At 39.9% G+C, this 21020-nt stretch overlaps 1 long non-coding RNA gene across 2 annotated transcripts in view; it reads left to right on the plus strand.

Moving 5' to 3' along the window:
- Positions 1–21020, plus strand: part of LOC114564370 (uncharacterized) — an 87129-nt gene that overhangs the window by 56005 nt on the left and 10104 nt on the right. Inside the window, exon 4 of one of the 2 annotated variants that reach the window (XR_003693740.1) lies at positions 11485–11582. This is a non-coding gene — a long non-coding RNA (uncharacterized LOC114564370). Of the gene's footprint in view, positions 1–11484; positions 11749–21020 lie in introns of those variants that run through there. The other variant, XR_003693739.1, reaches the window with a different exon arrangement.

Consider the following 21020-nt stretch of genomic DNA (forward strand, 5'->3'; position numbering starts at 1 on the left):
GAAAAGCTGCTCCCTCTCTGCTCTGTCCATTCTCAGGGGACCTCATCATCTTCTCTAACAGTCAGGATGGGATTTTGTACCCTCTATTCCCTCACCTTCTCTTTCCCTCTTTCTGTCTCTCCTTTCATTTCTTTCTGTCACCTTCCTCCTGAAATGCATTTCAAAGTCTAAAACAACATTGCAGCTTTAGAATTGTAAATGAGCATTTTTATTGTTGACTGAAGTATAAAACTTTCGACAGCTATTTGTGTGGATTTTTCCCAGTGAAACATGTTTTCGTGATAAAATACGGTTTTGTATTTACATTCTAAGAAAGACTTCAATTAGCCAAATTTTCTAACATCATTAGACAGATTTTGATAATTAACTGTGTGTTTCACAAGGTGATTCCCTGACATGCAGAGAAAGATAGAGAAACAGGCAAACCATAAATGGTAATTTATGTGCACATTTCACTGTCACAAGCGACAGCTCACCAAACACCGCTGAGACCACAACAAAAGTGTTTTGTTACTTTGGCATCGCTGTATAATTTCTGTAAAAGAGGATATTATGCCCTTTTTTTTCTCTTGACGTTTTGCTCCAGGTTCGTCAGGCTGTGGTACTCAGGTGGAGCTTGAGAAAACGGTGGCCCTCACATCGACACGCGGTAAGAGCAGCAGCCGCATGGCAAGACAGGAAGAGAACACTCTGGGGTTTAAAAGTACCCAAAGCATCCTGGGTAATTAGCCATTACGGCGCTGTCACAGAGGGTTCTGCAGTCAATACAGAGATAATTTGGGCAATGGTGAATGACAGTGCTGTCCAGGCTTTTGGGATGATCAAGGACAGATCCAGCTGCACCAGGCATCTGTCAGGCCCATGAATCACTCCTCCAGCCAGCAGCTGGGTGAGTGGAGCAGAGAGAATCGCTGGAGAGGCATGTGCAGACACACAAATAAACATGTTCCCCCCCGTATCCCCTCACCACACCGGGAAATGGCTATTAAAGGTCTGCCGTTACAGAGCACAGAGTGGAAAAGGCTTGTTACCTTCAGTGGCAAATGAATGACATTGGGAATAAGGTGAGGAATAAAAGTCAGACCAAGAGGACATTTTTCACAGTTATTTCGGCTGTGTAGCTAAAACCAAGGAATGCAATTGGCATGCAAAATTGGATCATCCAGTTTTTAAATAAAAGTATTCTACTAACCAATGCATTTACACAAAATTAAGGATTCCCTTCTTGATCTGGAAACCGCTCCTTGCTCTCTTTGACCCACTTATTGACAGTTGAAAACTTGTATTTAGATTCTAGCAGGTTTTAAGATTTTAGATTTCAAGTAAAATGGCATTCAAACTATATTGTTATTATAGATATAAAAGTGAGCTGAGAGGTCGAAGTACAAACGAGCATACTGGTGTGGCGTGTTGTTGACACAACACTCCTCTTCTTTAAAGTTAATAAAGTGGTGGAGTCTCATCCACCTGTATGCTGGGCCTGATCTCACCATGTTTCAACCCAATACTTCAGCCAGCATATATGGATCAATAGTGACGTTTTTAATTTATACCTGGAAATATGGAAATTACTGCATCCTTGGTGATGCTAACATTTGTTTGTGCAAATACATAGGCTACATACACATATATACATACACAATTATTAAAATAAAAGTAAATAAATAAGTATATACTGTGCATTATAAGAAGTATCTGTGCAATTGCATATATTTTAAATTCTGTCCACAATACTCAACATAAAAGTCAGACAGTTTTTACGCTGAACTGCTGTTGTGAGCTTCACAAAGCTCCACTGATGTTTAACTGCACCAAATTATTTCAGATGAATATATGTTAGATTTTTCAGACCACTGTGAGGTTTTGTATTTTATCAAAATGAAGGAAAAAAAAAACATTTCATCACTTTTGTGGGACAAAAATATGAATATTTTACTGCTTGTCTCAATGGAGATTTATTACATTGAAATGGGAAAAATCATATATAATAAGAGTTAATTCCTTCGCAAATTTCGAACAGTGACTTACCCTTAACAAAAACTTGTTCCTGTTGATTTAATATCATTTGTTAATTTGTCTGTTGAAAACTTGACTGATTTATTTTAAGGTGTTTTCCTACCGTACACAGACTTAAGTATGTATATACAATATCTCACAAAAGTGAGTACACCCCTCACAATTTAGTAAATATTTCATTATATCTTTTAATGGGACAACACTGAAGAAATTACACTTTGCTACAATGTAAAGTATTAAGTGTACAGCTTGTATAACAGTGTAAATGTGCTGTCCCCTCAAAATAACAAAATAACACACAGCCATTAATGTCTAAACCGCTGGCAACAAAAGTGAGTACACCCCTATGTTAAATTCCCATAGAGGCAGGCAGATTTTTGTGTCGGTTAGCCTAATAGCTGGTTTGATTTGCATTGAGAGATGATTTTATGGAAAGTACCCCATGCCAATCTCTAGGTATGGTGAAGGGCATGTGATGATGTGGGGCTATTTTAAGGCCAAGGGAACTTTATCAGGATGCATAATATCCTGGATCCATGAAATAACTGGCCTTTAAAAATAAAAATCTGCCTGCCTCTATGGGAATTTAACATAGGGGTGTACTCACTTTTGTTGCCAGCGGTTTAGACATTAATGGCTGTGTGTTATTTTGTTATTTTGAGGGGACAGCACATTTACACTGTTATACAAGCTGTACACTTAATACTTTACATTGTAGCAAAGTGTAATTTCTTCAGTGTTGTCCCATTAAAAGATATAATGAAATATTTACTAAAATGTGAGGGGTGTACTCACTTTTGTGAGATACTGTATATACAAACTTTTAAACTTCATGTTTGTGTGGCGCCCCCTGTTAAAAATTTTGTTTCCCTCCTAACATTTTTTACATGTGAACTTACATGTGACAGTTCAACATGAGTTTAATGCTAAAGATAAAGTTTTGTTTAAATTCGCAAATAATTGTATGTTAGTCATTGGATGAGCCAACAGCAAAACAATTTCTCCACTAATATTTAAGTAGTCACATTTATTTGGATTGGAGTTTTAAGTCCTGAAATTCATTTTGTGAACCTAATTTAATTATGGCATCTTCCTGTTAATTAAGCTATTGGTCCCTTTGGTTCAGTAAAGTCCATTTCTGCAATTATCAACTTGGCTGAAAACATCTTTGATCACTGAGATTGCTTGTCCATAACTACTCAGGGTTCCCTGTAACATAGTATTGTTTCATGTTACGTCACTTAAACTAACACTACACAACACAAAAAGGCCACTGTTACAGCAACTTATATCTTATAACTGTCTTATTATTTTATATGTTATACTAACCATTGTATGTACATTCCTAACTACTGTATATTATATATCTACAGGATTTGTTAGAAGCCTTTGCATTATTTCAAATGTCATCTTGTACCTTTGACATATGTTGGCCAAATAATAACTGGACTACATCCGCTTTGATATTAAAACAGCTATAATAAGGATCTTAGAGCTCTTATTTGCTTTGATTCAATATCAGTGGGAAAGATAATTTGCTGTATATAGATGCACAAGCTTCTGTCTGAGATATAGGTCCTACCTCGGTGCAGCGTATTTAATCATAGCTGTAAAGGCTCTGCCCTGGGACTGGAGCTTCTTCTTATCATACTTTAATCAATAGCTCTCTCACTATGTTAACACAAAGCAGTACTCTCTACACTGTAAAGATGCAGTGTCCTTGTGCAATGGATGATGAGTCTCCAGAAATACATGTGGAGAAAAAAATTTGATTTTGTGACCTGTGAAAATGCTGTATTATTTCATATGTGTATAATTTTTTTCAGATTGAGATCAGCTAGTTTGATTTGCATTTTTGCATTTGTTATTGGTTTTTTTTGTTGGTTTTTTTCTTTTCTTTTTTTTTTTGGTTGTGATTGCATAAAACAGCAGCAACCTATTACAGAAAAGGGAAGCAGATTTAGAGTAAGGCACCTTCCTTCAACATAATCACTACCATTCATCTAAGAATGGAATTAACTTCATGATAGGCAGTGAAAGTACCTATCCATCTCTGATACAATGAATTTAAAGATGCACAACACTGGCAGTCAATTAAAAATGAAATATAATCCACTCCTTCCTTTTAGTTAAATGCTTATATTCAATTTCACATACTGTATGTGCTATAAATACCTGCCATGATTTTACATCAGTTTTGCTATTTATCTTTTTTTTTTTTTTTTATTCTAAAGTGGAGAACCATAACATCTGAATATTTACCTGCATTTTATCAGGACTGCTAGTTTCTTGGTGACTGTTGTATGACCATACTTTAGTATTCCTCAGGGATCCATTCCCGTATATACGCCTATAAAGGGAATTTGTGGAGAGCGAAGTGAACATGTTATGTCGGTCATTTGCTGTGCAAGGATATTTTCCTCCAAACAGCGTTTTAAATGCTGTTTCTCCACATTACTCTGCGCGAGAAACATTTAAATGCCTTTTAATTAGTGTGTCCTTCGTCTCTATCGATAGGCCACTGGTAATCACTCAGAGGACTAATGACTCCTAATTGAATTGCTTTAAAGTGAAACACAATAGTTCCTGTCATCCGTTCCCAAACAGCAACATTTGGGAGTGAATCCAAAACACAGGTCATTTTGTTCAGCATTTCACTAATCGAAGTTACACATTTTCACAGTAGCAGAGAAAAGCCTAATGTTACTGTGGTGATGTAAGATCATGCTCTCTCAATAGAGCCAGGGGAGGGGGAACTGGATGGGGGTGGCTTGTGAATCATCAAAATCTCAGTAGATATTGATTTGATCTTTTCATATTGTCAAGGAGAAATCTAATGATAATAGAGCAACATAGCATGATATCTCCCTCAAACATCTTTTAACATCCACTGCGGCTCATTATCCAGTATGCCTGCACCAGACCCTCTGATACAGCATGAAATACTCCTGAGCACTACAGACCTGAGAGGGTTGTCCTTTTCATTCACATGCTAACAATCAAAAACCACAGGTTTTAAAACAAGATCACTGGATTTGCCGAATACTATAAGTGGGCAGTCGCGCGATCTGACAAGAAGTATTCATGTTTTTCTCCGGTAGGTCAAAGCAGTAATTATGCTAAATATATTCACAGGTAGTTATAAAGATAGTTAAAGTGGTTACATTCTGACATGTCTCTAAAACAGAGGTAAGGGCTGCACCTTGAGTTAAAGAGAAAAGTTGTAATGAAAAGGATGAAGCGCACGAGCAATTTCATATACATATATATATATATATATATATATATATATATATATATATATATATATATATATATATATACTCTGTACGTAGAGATTTTATATAGAACTTAATGATCCTATTTCCTGTAGAGTGTCATTGGCATCGCAGAAACTTTCTGTCCTAATTATCCTTTTCAGCCTGTCTGTTTCACATCTCTGCAGTCCCTCATTATCCCCACAGCCACCTCACAGTCTGCTCAGTGTTACATTAGTAAAATAGAGCCTTTGATTTGTCCTCAACAGCACATACGTTTGAAAACAGGAAGGAATGAGAGTGAGAAAGTGAAACAAAGAAAGAGAAGAGACGAGGCGAGAAAAGCCTTCTATATTAGCCTGGACGTGGCCTCGTGTGTTGAATATATTGACTGTGTCACCCTCCAGTTTTGGGGAGAAACAAAATTCAAGGCCACACAAGGGATTTGATGCATCACAGAGATAATAGGGGGATATTTTGGTTTGCTCTCTGAAGTATGAGAAACATTCCTCAATGTGAGCTGCCGAAGGGCATTTGTAAAACAAAATACTTTACTTGACTGTGGAAACAATGAGTGTCCACACCCCCTGTGGCTGTAATGATACAGTGAAAACCACTTCAACTGTTCTTAAAACCAAACTGCCCTGATTCAGAGAGCCTCACTCTGTGATGTTCTACATGTTAACCTGTGTTTCTGAAACCAAACACACTGCACAAAAATAACTCTGGGCTACATTTACATTGCACTAGCTGCCTCTGGCTCGCTTGCTATGACATTACGTCGGTCTTATTATAGCACTTGTGGTACCTTCCCGGCAATATTTCAGCACAAAAATGACAGCAATAAGAACCTGATCATGTTGGGTCACTCTGTTTGAAAGCAGCTCCTGCCTCTGCTTCCCTTAATTAAACCCACACAGCGCTCTTTCATCTTTGCATATTCCACGGCTGGGACATTGATACTCATTATTTCTTAAGTCTAAACACCAAGACTGTGTCAAGAATGCATCCATCACTAGCAGGCTGCTTGGAGTCAGCAGAAAATGTTCCACGCTGTCAGCAAATTTGGCAATTTGCAATTTTCTTACTGGGGTTCTGACATGTTTTTATTGCCAAATATGACTTTCAAATGCAGAGATCATGAGGACGGTGACTTCTTAGTCCTCTGTCCTAGCCCCTGCTCTAATTACAGTAATTAACAAGGCCACATTAAAGAGCCACCTCAGGAAGCATCTAACTGTTTATTTGCATTGCGTTAATACAGAAGGGTGCCGTGCAGTAAAAAAGGCTTTCCATGAGTACAGCAGTGCAGCGCTGCCTGTTTGGCAAGCCCTCCTGTTCTTAACAGCGCCAGGGCCTATTCTCCCATTCATTATGTGCCTAAAGCTTGAGTTATCCTCTCCTTGGTACGGGGATGAATGTTATTAAAGGCATAGCTGCCTGACACAACTCTAATGAAAAATAGGATGTTTCTGAAGGTTATGTTGCCAGCTAGCTCACAAATGCCTGCTTCATTTTCCCCAGCCCCAGCACAGGGCAATGTAATTCACACCTCTTGATAGATCTTTTTTCTTAAGTTTTTTGTGGCTCTGTGTGCAGGAGCCTCATCACAAAGAGACCTTTATTATCTGTGTTTCTTCCTCTGTAGATGCTCAACAAAGGGCGAGTCAGGACTTTTTGGCAGATCATACAATTGTGAAAAACTACATCTATGTGTCCTATCATGGTGGTCACTGCTGTGTTGGTTTAATTAAGAGGTATTGCTGTATTTTTGTGGGACTGGTTTTATTTAGCTGCATTTTATTATCATTGAGACTTATGTCTTTCTTTGCATTGTTTTTAGTTCAATTACATATAAACATATAAACATTTATCGAGATTGTAATTTACAAATAGACATTATAAATGGAGGAGTATTACACTACAGTATGTGGTCTTCATTCAGATGACACAGGCTTGTGACAGAGAGGAACAACTGCTCAGCATTTAGGGTCAGATTGAACTTTTTAGAGCTCCATCAGAGGTGGCAGGTCACGCTAAAGACGACCCAACCCGCCCACACTGACGGATGCCAGCTCTGGCCTTTGGTATAAATCCTCCCCTCCCCCTGCTGTAGCGCCTTGCCCCAGTTTGGCCTCGCCAGTCCATAACAGCCTCAGCCACATGGGAGGCCTGTGACAGACGTGTAAGATACCAGGCTGCTCCAATTTACCCCTGTATTCAAAAAAAGGCTTCTCTGCAAAGTCACCATGTCAACATCTTTCATAAGTTCATGACTGGGCCCATTGCTCTGAACAAACACAACAATGATGTTACAAAACCGACTGTGAATCGCACCCAAAGACATTGTGTAAGTATTTATTCCTTATTAAACATCAACATTGGAGATATTTAAGTGCAACAAACGCTCTTGTTTTTTTTATGTCTTCCCAAAGCATATAAAGCATAAACAACACAAAACCAGACTGACTCCCCTTTCTTAAAGGGTAAATGCACCTTAAGGAAATCAAGTATAGCTGTCCTTTCATTGATCTTGAACAGGTTATCTTAGAAGTTTGAACATGAGCAATGTCGCCACCAAGTTAATAATGAAACGTCGGAATAAAAAGCTAACAATTCTGTCATAATCTGATTAAAATAAAACAAACTGCAGTCTTTTGAAAAGACCTGGGTTTATACTCAGTCATTTCTTTATTATGTGAATATAAATCCCTTGGTATTCAAACTTTGTCACAGAGTCACACTTTCACTACAAGCTTTGTTTACCAGACAGTGGTGGATGGTGGCAACAATCAGAATTTCGTTTTTTTAGAACAAATAGAATATTTTATTATTCTTTTATTAAAAGAAGTATAGAACATACTTTGGAAATTTGATCAGATTTTGAGTGACAATGAAGATAACATACATGCTGTGTAAATAAACAGGGACAAGTGTGTTAATAGGGAAACTGCATTACCTAATATCTAAAAAAACAACTATGTAAACAATTGCAGTCTGAACTTTGAAACTCTGAAAACAGCATTATATATTTTCATTATTAAATAAGTCTTCATATTTACATTCTTAGAAAAAAATTAATTAGACTATTTTTCCAACATCAGACGGGTTTTGATTATAATAATTCTGAGTTTCACAAACAAACTCTGAAACTCTGGAGTTTTAAAATTAGTTTCATAACAGTGGCACCAGTTATCAGTTGTAAAATTCTGTCTGCCTTAAATTAATGTTTTTTTCTTGATCACTTCAAACTCTTGGAAATACTTGTCTACAGAGCCACATGTAAACAACAAAAAAAAAAAAGTTACATACAATGCTGAGTGATTTATACCTTTATATTGGTATCAAAGACATGAAAGTTCACCTTCAGGCATAAAGATTTATCAGTAATGATTCATCTTTAACAAACTATTTTTGACAATACAGAACACATATCCATCATATCTAACATTGGGACTGCATAGTGTCTCAGCAATGCATTTTTTTTCAGTATTACTGGACCCCTGGGAATACATTCGCTTGTTTTGCCACAATATCACATTCAAAAATCACATATGTGTTGCTGCCATTCAAGGCTAATATTTTTCAGGCTGCACTATTGCCATGGTTATATTGTTCTCTTAGCTGCCTCGTCTGCTGTGTAATCAGCAACAGACCCTAAACACAGATGTTTCAGGGTCAGCCTGCAAGACCTCTGACAATTGGTCACCACCTCTTACTGTGTGTAAATCACAGCCAATGTCAGCTTCCCCCAAAACCATGGGTATGTGGGTGTTTCCCTTGCCAAAAAACATGAGTTATAAGACAATAGTGGTGCCACTTTAATGCTTAATCTCCACTTTAATGCTTAATCTTGGGACCCTGGCGTTGGGACCCATGTTAGCCTTTTGTAAATACTACGCTCACTGGAGTGTAAACCGAAAGCTGGCACTTATGAAATACACAGTATTTGGTTTAATACTGTTCATTAGCACTTTTTTTTCTAACAAAAGTTGATGTTCTCATCTTAAATACCTGATTAATTTCATTTGTCAACTTGCGACTGGCTGATATCATAGCATATAGCATACCATATCACCTGTGGAGCATTTCAAAACATGCAACCTCTCTGTTGTCTGGCATTCGTGGTTTGTTAGGGATGCTTTTGAAGCAGCGACTCGCCGTGTCAGATTATGCCACATATCCATTTGACTTTCATAAGCTGTTTACGCTTCAGAAATTGTGGCAATGGCTTCTCTCTTGTGCAAAGGCTTTTACATATGTTGTGTGTCTCAGAAATCCTGCCCCAGTTATAGCTATCATTCTATAAAAAAAAAATAATAACAAGCCCACAAGGTTACATGAGGCTTGCCATTTTCAGTTTTCTTTTGTTATTTGCATCTTGTTTGTTGTTTGGATGAAGCATGCAGAGATCATTTTAGTGCAAAATTAAGACAAAGATAAACATAGCAATGAATTCTTACAATCACTTAATAGCAGTCCTATTATTTCTCCATTCTTAAGGAGAAACTACAGTTTTCCAGTTCTGTAAGAGCAATTTCTGTGAATGTATTTATGGCTTATGTTTTACACAAAGCCTGGTAATAATGTGTTTAATGTGGACAATATTGCTTACACATGGGTTCTTATTAGTGAGTGGTAGTCTGGTCTCAGGATCAGTGGCAGTATCCTTAAGGGATGGCCTCTCTTAGGGAAGGATGAAACAAGTGCATGTGAAAAAAAACAGTGTGAGTCCTGTTCAAAGCCGCAGACGAGTTCTTACTGGATTAACATTTATTGACCGTTCAAGCTTTCCTTTTTTTTTCTCCACCCCCTTTTTTATTTTCTTTTTCCTTTTTTTTTTGCTTCAGGACAAAGATTCAAACTTAATTGCAGTGGCTGTTCCACCAACTGATCACCAATGTGCCAACAAAAGCCTTCCTAATAGGCGCTTCATTAAGGATTAGAAAGTCTCTATTACAAAACAAATTAAGCATGCTCTGATCTTAACCTATAGGTCGAACAGCATTACAGCAAAGTTTAAGCTGTTAGATGGCTGAAAAACTTATTACGGTTTAGCGCTGAGGTAGCAGTTTGGTATTGATTTTACGATAGCTAGGTATGATGATTTATGGAGTGCTTGTGTCAGTATAACAAGCTGAAGGACACACAATATCATCTCCAACATCATTAAAATTCAGAGGTCTCCAGAGCTAGCTCATCAAGTACTGTTCACCACCTTGGAGTTTCACATACACACACACACACACACACACACACACACACACACACACACACACACACACACACACACACACACACACACACACACACACACACACACACACACACACACACACACATATAGTATAGTAAGAAATATCAGGATCAAGATAAGGTGTGTATTCACTCAGGCTTTCAGCTTTTTACAGAATTTTTGTACCACTTTGATGCAGTGCTACATTGTGAGTACATCTCTGATTTGTTTAAGATTATTTTGTTTTATCCTGTTTTGTATTTAATTTGCACCATTACATCATGCTTATATTCTGATAAGCTTGGTTAATGTTTATATCAATCGTACAGCACAGCAGTTCAAAAAGGTCTACCCTCAACACAATCAGCGCCTTGGTCTCTGAACAACCGCTAACAGAGTCTGGGCAGTAAAATGTGTGGTACACTAGAGCCCCCTGTGGGCACATGAAAGTAATGCTGGCTGGTAGTAATGAGCCCTACTTACTTTTATTTGGATGAATTGGTTGTTGAGAATCTGTCCCATTGGTTGTAGTGACCATGATCTGACTGCTGTTTTTTATTGTTTCAAAGCAGATTTCAATAATATTTTGCTCAATTCTTCACTAATCAGCATTCCTTACATATGGCTAATTGCTACATTTAGATATAAATTTTGTATTTTTTCTTTGTATGCTAAAAGTCACTTATTCTACTAATGTACTACGTAAACTCTAAACAGACATCAAGCACAAAGTGGTGCTTCTTAAGCTTTTTGCAAACACACATTATCTGTTCTGGTTTTGGAAATACGCTCTATTAATTACTTGTAAAGTCAGTTGCCAAATAAAAATGTGATAATTAATTGAAATTGCACTGTCAACATCAAAAACAACATAAAGCTACTTTGCAAAAAAAGATGCCTGTAGAATGCGTAGTGCACTAATAAGGGGAGGGGATCATTTAAAAGCAAACAAATCATTTAGCTGTCATTTCACAGAAACACCCCTCCTGCTTCCCCCCAAAAGAACCCCAACAAGGAGACTTCAGACTACCATATCAGGTCGGGCTGTCCGAGGATCGGCCTGTGGGATGGAGGTAAGCTTCTGGGCTTCTGTCTGTCTCTCTCTGTCTCTCAGATTCCTCTGGATCCACCCCCCTCCTGGATCCCAGATTCTCTCCATCATCTCCTCCAACCGTGAGGTCTAACCGGCAGGGCAGGGGCGTGTGGGCGGACATGCTGGGCGCTGGCAGCGGGCTCCGTCTGCTAGTGAGTAATGCGAGTACAGAGACGACCCCCTCCACCCCCCTCAAATACACACACACACACACACACACACACACATCTCACACTCATAGAAAGAGACGGGCCATAGATGGAAAGGCAGGCACTCCTGCTGTGACTTGGCGCACCCCACTGGACAGCTGGAGACTTAGGGAAAGGAGACGCTGCCAAACATGCCTGACAGAGCAGGGGAGTGCTTGAGGTGCAAGGTTGGGCGAGGCCTGAGGTGGCTCCCATACCTGCAGCTGATCACCGGCCCATCATCTGTAATTATCTACACTTATATACCAGTGAGATAAAAACAGGGATGGTGAACACACACATGAACATTTACAGTCACATTAAAAGGCTATGAAAACATACCAGTGACCAGCCAGTGAAAACTAATGAATTTGGAATGAATGCACCTAATTGTGTTACTCTGATGAGGAAGTTGTATCTGCTATAATTATTTTGATTGATGAGTTGTGCAGCAGTAATAGGCATAATGTGCTCCTGCATTGTTTAGCAAATGCCAATTGTATTTTATAACAACAATTTGCTTAAACTGTGATAGTTATTACTGAACCTGAGGCAACAATGAAATCTATTACTGTTTTGTATGAGTCATATTTATGTTTGGCAAATGGAAGTTGTAATGTTGACTTAGGGCTGAAACTAATGATTATTTTACATTATCTATGAATCTGCCAATTATTTAATAGTTTTTTTGAGTAATAGTCATAGCAGACGTAGAAATGTTAGAAAAATGGGGAAAATGGCCATTATAATTTCCCTGAGCGTGACCTATTGTAGTTCCTCTTTCTATCCTAATAACAGTCCAAAACCCCCAAATATTCAATCCATCATATATCAGAAAGAAAAGCAGAAATTGCTTACTTGAAAAGCTAAAACTAGAGAATGTTTAGCATTAATCAATTCGAATCAAATTTGTTGCTAAATAACTTTCAAATGTTATTATATTTAAAGAGCTCCTAAGAATTCTTAGAAGAAATATCTGAAGATGGCTTACGAAAGCCAACAATTCACAAATTATCCCTCCCCAGGTCAAACAGCTTGCACGCAGCATATGCAGATTAGAGCAAAGTGTTGCAATCTACATTGAGACTCTTCATCATGGCGCGGTCGGGCTGGAGCTATCTTACAACTATTGCCTCTAATGCAGTGTAGATCTCCCCCCCCCCGTAAGAAATAATATTGCTTTAATATTCTGAATATCAATCTAAGCAATGTGGCTGTGGCCCATTTTCTCCTCCTTCATTCTCTATCTATCTGCTTAATTTTGATTCATCAGTTACTGCAGCTTATTATGGAGCCCTGACAGCATGCTCGGGTTCTTGATAAATGACACTGCTCAGGCCAGATTCAAAATGTGAGGCTCAAGTGCCAATTATCTATGCAGACCTGGTTAATAAGGGGATCCCTTGTTAACTATCTGATCTCAGCATGTGCATCATTTGTCATGAAGGCCCGTGTTTACCTCAGAGACAGGAGTTCCCGAGACCTCCCCTGCCTAACATATGTAAAACCTGGATCTTTGTTCCTTTAATAACCTTTTATTAACAGCCTGACATCATGATTAAGTTTGGGTCCAAACACGCGCACAATGAGGTACACAATTACCCTCACCCACTCACAAAACTGCAGCAGATCACAGTCAGGGAGAATAATGAATATTGAGCCGGCATTTGATCCATCCCACGTCGAAAGCCCAATTTGCTCGAGCACCTGGAGCTGTGCCACTGCATGCAGTTTTTTGAGGTGATGATGGACTCATGGGAGCTTATTTCCATGAGCACATCTTCTCCTGATTTGTAAAGATGATAAGTGATTTGACCTTAACTCATCATTACTGCTCATTAAAGCTTTTGTTTGTTCCACCTTGGAAGAAGAAGCCGGTTTTAAATCAGCTCATTGCAAACCATTATGGCTCTTGACTGTTAAGAAGTTGGAAGTGCTGCGTGTCTGTGCTTTAGTCTTCATTTAGCAACTTCTCTGAGGTCTCAAGGTCTCCGATTAATAAACACTCGCTGTGGTCAGAAGTGCAGAGCAGCCGAGGGAGGTGAGATGCCCCCTGTCCTCTCTAAACCCAGCATTGTCATCCTGTCCGCCACTTCTTGATGTCTGGCTCACAGGCTCAGTGCTCTTTCTTAGTATGTATTCTCTTCCTGGGAAAGCAGCAAATAAAACATTTTGCAGGTCTGCATAGCCAAGGGACTTTGTCTTCCATCAAGAAACACCTCTAGCTCGTAAGTGCCGAAGTTGTAAAATACTTCCAGACAGCACTTGGAACATTCCTTTTAACCTTAGTTGTCTAGCATGAAATATAGAAAAAAAACGATTCTTTGAAATAAATAATTAATCAGTTTGTTTTCTATTATTGCTTGGATATGGAGTCAGTAGGAAGCCAGGTGGAGCGATCAGATCTTCCCAGCATCCCCACTTCCTGTCCCCCACAGATCGCTAGACTGTCTAGGCAGCATCTGCTGAGGAAAATAAAGCCCCTTTTCCTTCTCATGTAGAGAGGATCATTTGCATAATATCCCCCTCTGTAAGGTGAAAACAGAATAATAATTGGTTTGCCCTTTTCTCTCTGTGTGTTGTAAAACAGTTAGGAATTAATTTGAGGATAACTGTGCAATTAATTCTAAATGCTAAAGATGGTGTGGGGGCTTTGATTCAAAGGAGGGGAAAGGATATACAGGCTAAGGTCATGAAACAAACACTTTGTGTTTCTACTGCTGCTAGAGCTTACTGCATTTAAAGAGTGCACATGGGGGTCTTGGAGTATTGAGATTTGGTTGACAAACAGGGGCAACTTGCACGCTCATTTACCCCTCCACATCTATTATTACTCTGCCATTTTAGTCCCAACTTGCTGTATATACTCAGCTGTGTTTGGATATTCTTGTCTTAATGATGAATTATAGTGCTGCAAGAAAAAAGGGTGCATGAATACTAGGATTCATGAGTCTGTTTTTAACCTTGTTACCCAATGCTGTAAATTCCACATGTATCCCCATTATGGCTAATGAGCAGCACTGTAATCAGTGCCTGACTGAGTGTTGTGTTTTCTTGCATAAATGCTGTGTTTAGAGTGAAGGAACATGCTCCACCTTCCTCAGACAGATGTCAATAATCCCCCTAGAAGGTCAACATCAAAAAAGGGTAGATTGACATGACAGTAGTTGGTCTGACATTAGAGTTAAGGAGATTTGACATAAGCACATATCTGTTGAGCTTCAATTTAGGCCAGCCGTGTGATATTGGGGCATACTTTACAACCGGCAGTGGCCCTGGACGTGTCTCCTTTCTGTATCTCGTCCTATTAGGAGTTGAAGCTTCATTCCCCGATACTCCACAGCGGAAAAAGAACACGCCTCGCCATGAGTCCCAATTACACCTAATGATGGCGAAAGGATAGAGCACATGCAGATTGTGCCGCAGTTCCTTTGTCACGCCAAGCACAAGGCATGATCATTTATCACACCAGTCATATCCTGCACTCCTCCCTGAGCGCAGACAATGAATCCCAGCACATCATCCATGCTGTTATTTGTGTTTAACTGCCAGGAAAAGGAAAATAAAAGCCCAGTTACAAGGCGTTGCAAGAACACGGCTGTATCCTGTGAGCAAACGTGAGAGTCTTCACCATCAGGGAGGAAATGCTGCCGTCCTCCAGTCCTCAAAATAAATCTGCCTTGACAAAGTCTGCACCCACATACACACATGTACACACACATATACACACACACACACACACACACACACACACACACACACACGCACACACACACACACACACACCAGCCACCTTTACCCCTTGTGTTTCAATAATTTAGTTTGTAATCAATTTTGGCTTTGAAATCCAAATGAGATGAGTGTAAGGTCTGTGTGTTACATGTTGAGAGGCGGGGGAGAGCTTAGGGTGAGATTTGGGAGGTGCTGTATGAGTACGCGTGCTGCCGCAGCAGAGAGGCAGCTCGGTGCTTGTCAGTGGCTTTCTCCTAATCCTGGCCTGATCTTTGTGTTTGATCCGCAGCATGGTCCTGAGACAGCATGAGCAGCAGCTATTGCTGTAATTTAAAGTCAATATTGTACTCATGATCCCTCTCCCCGGGCTAACGGAACAGCCTCTCACCGCGATGGAGAAAGTCATCTCTGCTGCTTAAAGGGAATCCTCAGCTTCTCTTCTCTGATTCTCAAAAGAAGCCTGAATGGTGGGTTGTGTTTGTTCCTGGAAAAAGAAAGATTTGGGATTATATTTTCCTCTTTGCTGGTATCTTTTTCCTGACTGCTGACATGAAGTTCTCATCTCTACAAAAACACAAAAAGAACTGAACATTTTACATTTCATAGTTTTGCTATCCTGCATAAAAAAGCGTCAGATGTTTCCCAATCTTTGAGAACCAAAGTGTAAATATAAAATATCACACGCTCACTGTGTGTGTGTGTGTGTGTGTATATATATATATATATATATATATATATATATATATATATATATATATATATATATATATATATATATATATATATATATATATATATTTCAATAGAAAATATTACAATATCTCATATAAAGTTACTGTTTGTGACCATTCCTACAAACCCCATCAGAAATTGTTATTGACTCCAGGATCTAGCCAACAAGCCCATAGTGACATCAATAGCTTTGATGATTCATTCGGAATCACTTTAATAGATCTAAGATTAGAAATGGGGGTCTCATCCACAAATCTCCTTCTGTGTTATTACACTGAGAGCTAGATATTAATCCTGTGTGCATGACATAAGATATATAAGGGTGGCTCAAGGGCCCATTAAATCCATACATGTCATGATCGGCAATGTGTTACACTAAAACTTTGGACAAAATGCGTTGCTGACAAACACTTTGATTGAGGCTGTACAGAGCTGTAAATTTAAAAGCCAGGGTCAGTGAACTCTGAATAGATGGAGGTGAAATGTCAAAAATTGATTCCTTTAGTGGCCACAATTTGTTTTGATATAGTGTCAACCTTATATTGTGGTGCTGTTTTACCATTTAGTGTGGTGTTTCTGAAGGTTTCAACCAAAAGGCTGCTAATGCACTGATTACCATGTACAATCAGAGGAGGAAGGGACCAACCATTTTGATTGTTGTGGCAGTCTACATTTCAGAAAGGTTAAAGGGCCTTGTCCTATAGGAATACACCAGAGATTGGTTGGTTAATGAAACCATCCATGCATTCCTGTTAGGGCTGGGTATCGTTTAAAAAATTACGATACCTGTACCAATACCAGTACCCTTCAAGTGATACCGATACCAATAGAGTACTTTTCATTTTCTACCTTTTTTATTCTGCTTCATTCGATACCCATCATTTGAATGGAAGAATGCAGTTGCATAAAATGCCACCACCCCTCCAATACCAGCTGCTGCCAATCACACGTCGCATTAAATTGAAGAAACGCTTGTGGTGATTGGATGCAAGCAAAACCATGCAGGTTTTGTTTAATGGAACTTTCAATACTACTTGGTACAGGAGTATACAAAGTAATGGAAACACTAAACAGCACATACATTTCCTAATAAATCCGATCTCATGAAGTGGCAATTCGTATGCCATTATTGGCGTGTTATCAAGACGCATACTCGCTTTTTAGCGTGTTTATCAACGCCGTTTGGCCTCCATTGACTTACATTATCTTTTACGAATTTACGCCATAGCGAGTAGTATGAAAGGGCGAAAATCCACGTTATCGTGTCCCGTGTGTCACGTTTCCTTCGTGTCCCGCGTGTCACTTTCTTCTTTTCCTAAACCCAACCCCGTTATTGTTTTCCTAAACCCAACCCGTTGGCCATGATGCTAATTCCTCGAGCCGTCTTTCTGCTCCATCTCTGTGTTGCTCTTACACTGTTGCCCCTGGCAACCGATAGCATAGGATCCCAAAATGGTGGGTGGGCTCAGACACCAAATCGTCACGTGACAGCAAGCTACCATGACATATGTTCTCATTGTCAATATGGCGTAGACATACATGTGGATAGCTCAAAATGCGTACAGATCACACGCACAAAAGTATCGTGTATGTTTATACAAAGATGTCATGTTGAATAAACAGCTGCCCTTGTAATGCTGTAATATACTGGTTCTGAAATCATTCTTCAATCTCTTTATAGTTATTGTCTTTATCTCATGTGGAGATGAGTGAACAGCGCAAAATATCCTCATATTCTCTCTCTGTTATAAAACCACACAGAACTAATTATCAGTGCTAATGACTCCTCCAAAAAAAGCTTTTAAAGCAGGTCATTTTCAAATAGCATTAATATTTTTTAACACAAATAGCTTCAGAATAGCAGCCCTGTCAGATATGCAGCTTTGTTATACTCACAACACACACATATTGTTGCAATAAATTCACATAGGTCTGTAAATCTTTTATTTTTTATTTTTTAGTTTAGTCTTTAGTTAATCACTTACTGTTCTAATCTACGTTATGGACATTTTCAATTATTTCGTCTATCTTCTGACACAAGGTTAACCTTTGACTTTTTCTCAATGGCAATTTAACTTAATACCCCATTTAGCCCTAGAGCAAATCTTACCCGTAGCACCAAATTATATAAATCAACACTAGGCTAAATCTAGGACTGTGTCTATGAAAACCAATTGGAGTTACTGCAGCACTAATCTTAATCCGTACCTGTGAACGCAGACGTACACCAGTGGCCCACTTATAGCTTAAATGACTAGTTTAGTTAACCTTCCTGTTTAAGTCTAACATATTGTTATGACAGCAATAGTGCACTGCATAATTTCCACAGCATTAGCATCAGTCATCAGCCCGCCTGCTATAAATACACCTGACAGCAGAACTGTTTCGGAAGTGTTCTTCGCAGGATAGTGCACAGGACTCCAGAGGTGAGGTACTTTGATAGTGCAGCTCATGAAATATTTGCTGACTTCTATCACCTATGGGACTACTGTTCTGATGGAGCCAATGATATGTGCCCCTATTAGTCTCTAAGGAGGTTTCCTAGCCCACTTTCACCCGATCCGTGCCAATTAAGTAGCAGAATTATGTATATTAGTTGGGAGTCACTTGCACTTCCTCGCGAAGGAATGCATATAGGAAAGGATGACAGAGGGATCGCGTTGAATAATTAGAGTGAATTTTCAGAGCCCTGGAAACTCAATCATATTCTGCCATATGCTAACTATTTTTAACCTATTCTTTGCTCCTCTTTTCCCCTCTCTTTTCCTCCTTCCTTCATAAATTCCACTGCAGAAATGAAGAACAAACTATGTCTGCACTGCTGTTACTTTACCTGAAGTAATTGTTCAAATTCCATGTGACGACCAAGGCTGATGAAAACACCCACTTTGATAACAGCCTTTTTGAAATTTTAAAAGCGCACTTCCTTAAAAATAATCTTGTTTTAAAAATGTGTGTGTATGACAACAACTTTCATTCTCATGTCTAATTATCATTTTCCTTCAGTAATAAGCAAGTAAATGGATCCCAAAAGCTACGCATGAAAAACCATTAATTGAGCTTTCTGTAAACTCATTATGTCATGCTTGGTTTGTCATCCACACAATGCTCACAGGCAATGGATCTTTAGTCTTTTTTATGGAGCCGGGTGGTTGGTGGAAATATGGAGTGTCACAAACAGACCTCTAATCCTCACAGACACTTCCCACAGTCATCAGTATTCTAATGACTCACCACTGCCGTCCCAGGGTGTTTATTTTTAGAGATAGAGAGATTGATGAGATGCTCATATCATCCTTAACCACCAACTAATTAACTAATTAGGACATTCAAATGAAGACTTGCTTTGGATAATGCAGCATGGCTCTGGCATGGGCAAACAGCTCTTGATTCTAACTGCTTGACTCAGCTTCAGCGGGGGCTTCAGCATCATGGTCTCTTGCTCATGGTTCATGTTCACCTCGTTGGTGCCAAATAGTTTTGTTACATTATTGATGAGGGCAGGTATTGATCAAGTGATGCTGCATTGGATGACCGCAGCAGCTCCTGCAACACTGATGGTATCAACTCTTATATTCATGTATTCATATACTAATCGGAGTCTGTGTGCCTCCGTACAACTTCTCACGAAGGTGTACATGAAGACGCCTCATGTAGATGAATGATTTGTCATCGCACGCCAACCACACCTATCCATCCCTGTCATTGTCCGAAAATGCACTCTTATTATTCAAGAGCGCCAATGATTTTCAATCACGCTCGACTTAGGCTGACTTTGAACTTTGAACTCACCTGCTTTGGAGGTGAAAGGCCTTGAAGATTTCGCTGTCTGTATTTTATATACAGTATATATATCCATCCATCTTCGTCCGCTTATCCGGTGTCGGGTCGCGGGGGGAGCAGCTCCAGCAGGGGACCCCAAACTTCCCTTTCCCGAGCAACATTAACCAGCTCCGACTGGGGGATCCCGAGGCGTTCCCAGGCCAGGTTGGAGATATAATCCCTCCACCTAGTCCTGGGTCTTCCCGAGGCCTCCTCCCAGCTGGGCGTGCCTGGAACACCTCCCTAGGGGGCGCCCAGGGGCATCCTTACCAGATGCCCGAACCACCTCAACTGGCTCCTTCGGCGCAAAGGAGCAGCGGCTCTCTCCGAGCTCCTCACGGATGACTGAGCTTCTCACCCTATCTCTAAGGGAGACGCCAGCCACCCTCCTGAGGAAACCCATTTCGGCCGCTTGTACCCTGGATCTCGTTCTTTCGGTCATGACCCAGCCTTCATGACCATAGGTGAGGGTAGGAACGAAAACTGACCGGTAGATCGAGAGCTTTGCCTTCTGGCTCAGCTCTCTTTTCGTCCTGGCAGTGCGATAGATTGAATGCAATACCGCACCCGCTGCGCCCGATTCTCCGACCAATCTCCGCTCCATTGTCCCCTCACTCGCGAACAAAACCCCAAGGTACTTGAACTCCTTCACTTGGGGTAAGGACTCATTCCCTACCTGGAGAAGGCATTCCATCGGTTTCCTGCTGAGAACCATGGCCTCCGATTTAGAGGTGCTGATCCTCATCCCAACCGCTTCACACTCGGTTGCGAACCGATCCAGTGAGTGCTGAAGGTCGCAGGCCGATGATGCCATCAGGACCACATCATCTGCAAAGAGCAGCGATGAGATCCCCAGCCCACCAAACTGCAACCCCTCCCCACCCCGACTACGCCTCGATATCCTGTCCATAAATATTACAAACAGGATTGGTGACAAAGCGCAG

Source organism: Perca flavescens, chromosome 11 (assembly GCF_004354835.1).
Source record: "Perca flavescens isolate YP-PL-M2 chromosome 11, PFLA_1.0, whole genome shotgun sequence".
Lineage (NCBI taxonomy): Eukaryota > Metazoa > Chordata > Actinopteri > Perciformes > Percidae > Perca > Perca flavescens.